Consider the following 2,500-nt stretch of genomic DNA (forward strand, 5'->3'; position numbering starts at 1 on the left):
AGAGGAATGCATTAGTTTGCTGTCGTACTGGAAAGAGTATGCAAAATACTGTAGTTTAATTTTCTGTTGTAATGTGTATAATTCCTGTATTTTGAATTTGCACTGGAAGGTGTATAAATTTGGTTTTGTTACCAGGTATATATATATATATATATATATATATATATATATATATATATATATATACATATTTATATATATACATATATATATACATTATATACATATTATATATATAATACATATATAATATATATTTAATATATATAATATATATATAATATATATATAATATATATATAATATATACATAATATATATAATATATAATATATATATAATATAGATATAATATATATATACATATATATATATGTATGTATGTATGTATATGTATATACACATTTTTTGTTTTAGTTTGTGTACTGGGTCGATGACCTGGAAGTTCAATAAAAATAAAGTAGTTTGATTTTGTACTGGTTTTGTATTGGAAGGTGTATAATAAATTTAGTTATTAAAAAAAAATACAGTAGTATGATTTTGTACTGAAAGGTTTTTCACTTGATTATATGTTGGAAGATGTATAAAAAATACAGTAGGTTGATTTTGTACTAGGAAGAGGTATACAAAATGGCTAGATTTTGTTTTGTGTGCACAGGAATCAGTGTCACCTAATTAAGGATTGTAATAATAGTACTAATAGCATCTGTACTATTAGCAGGTATAGGAGCAAGAGTCACGTTGCGATTCTGTTGCATTTGCATTTGATAGAACTCTCACTGGATGTCGTATTAGTTATGTCATTACTGTCATTTTCCCTTTTTTTTTTTGCATATTTTTGTATTGGTGTCATGGTATCAATGAAGTTCACGTGTCTTTCATCTTCCTTACTGGATTTTTATGGACAGCCACTGTATGATTTTTGAATCTCTGTATGAATATAGTTTCACAATCTACAGTAGTAACTTACCATTGTATGATTTACCTATTGTTGTGACACGCCATTGTATTACTAAGCCTAAGCACTCAATTATTCCAACTTTAACTCTATTCCATACTCCTCTTCCGTAAGACTGTAGAACATCTTAATCTGTTATCCTAAGCTGCTATCCTAAGCTGTTATCTTAAGCTGTCATCATAATCTGTTATCCTAAGCTGTTATCTTAAGCTGTCATCTTAAGCTGCTATCTTAAGCTGTTATCTTAAGCTGTTATCTTAAGCTGTTATCCTAAGCTGTTATCTTTAGCTGTTATCATAATCTGTTATCCTAAGCTGTTATCTTAAGCTGTCATCTTAAGCTGCTATCTTAAGCTGTTATCTTAAGCTGTTATCCTAAGCTGTTATCTTTAGCTGTTATCATAATCTGTTATCCTAAGCTGTTATCTTAAGCTGTCATCTTAAGCTGCTATCTTAAGCTGTTATCTTAAGCTGTTATCCTAAGCTGTTATCTTAAGCTGTCATCTTAAGCTGCTATCTTAAGCTGTTATCCTAAGCTGTTATCTTAAGCTGTCATCTTAAGCTGCTATCTTAAGCTGTTATCCTAAGCTGTTATCTTTAGCTGTCATCTTAAGCTGCTATCCTAAGCTGTTATCTTAAGCTGTCATCATAATCTGTTATCCTAAGCTGTTATCTTAAGCTGTCATCTTAAGCTGCTATCTTAAGCTGTTATCTTAAGCTGTTATCTTAAGCTGTTATCCTAAGCTGTTATCTTTAGCTGTTATCATAATCTGTTATCCTAAGCTGTTATCTTAAGCTGTCATCTTAAGCTGCTATCTTAAGCTGTTATCTTAAGCTGTTATCCTAAGCTGTTATCTTTAGCTGTTATCATAATCTGTTATCCTAAGCTGTTATCTTAAGCTGTCATCTTAAGCTGCTATCTTAAGCTGTTATCTTAAGCTGTTATCCTAAGCTGTTATCTTAAGCTGTCATCTTAAGCTGCTATCTTAAGCTGTTATCCTAAGCTGTTATCTTTAGCTGTCATCTTAAGCTGCTATCTTAAGCTGTTATCTTAAGCTGCTATCTTAAGCTGCTATCTTAAGCTGTTATCTTAAGCTGTTATCCTAAGCTGTTATCTTTAGCTGTCATCTTAAGCTGCTATCTTAAGCTGTTATCTTAAGCTGCTATCTTAAGCTGTTATCTTAAGCTGTTATCCTAAGCTGTTATCTTAATCTGTTCTCGCAAGCGGAAGTCCAATCGGTAAGTGTGGGAACAGTGTTGCAAGTATAACTCTGCTGTTTGTTGTTGTTCCGTAGTTGTTGTTGTTGTAGTTAATGCTATTTTTGTAGTTGTAAATGTTCAGATGTAGCAGCTGTAGTTGTAGTAGTTAAAGTTACTGTTAGTTTTGTATTTATAGTTGCACACAGATGGCTCCACAAGTGCTCAGTCAAGGAGTTGTTTATCCTGCTCCAGTTGACCATTGCGGAAAAGAATCCGATTTTTATTATTATTTTCATTATCATTGTTATTATTATTGGTATTATTATTTTCATTGTTTTCATTA

At 30.8% G+C, this 2,500-nt stretch overlaps 1 protein-coding gene across 1 annotated transcript in view; it reads left to right on the forward strand.

Annotated features, from left to right (window-relative positions):
- Positions 1 to 2,500, forward strand: part of LOC125041507 — a 36,275-nt gene that overhangs the window by 10,827 nt on the left and 22,948 nt on the right. The window lies entirely within an intron of this gene.

Source organism: Penaeus chinensis, chromosome 3 (assembly GCF_019202785.1).
Source record: "Penaeus chinensis breed Huanghai No. 1 chromosome 3, ASM1920278v2, whole genome shotgun sequence".
In the NCBI taxonomy this organism is placed as follows: domain Eukaryota; kingdom Metazoa; phylum Arthropoda; class Malacostraca; order Decapoda; family Penaeidae; genus Penaeus; species Penaeus chinensis.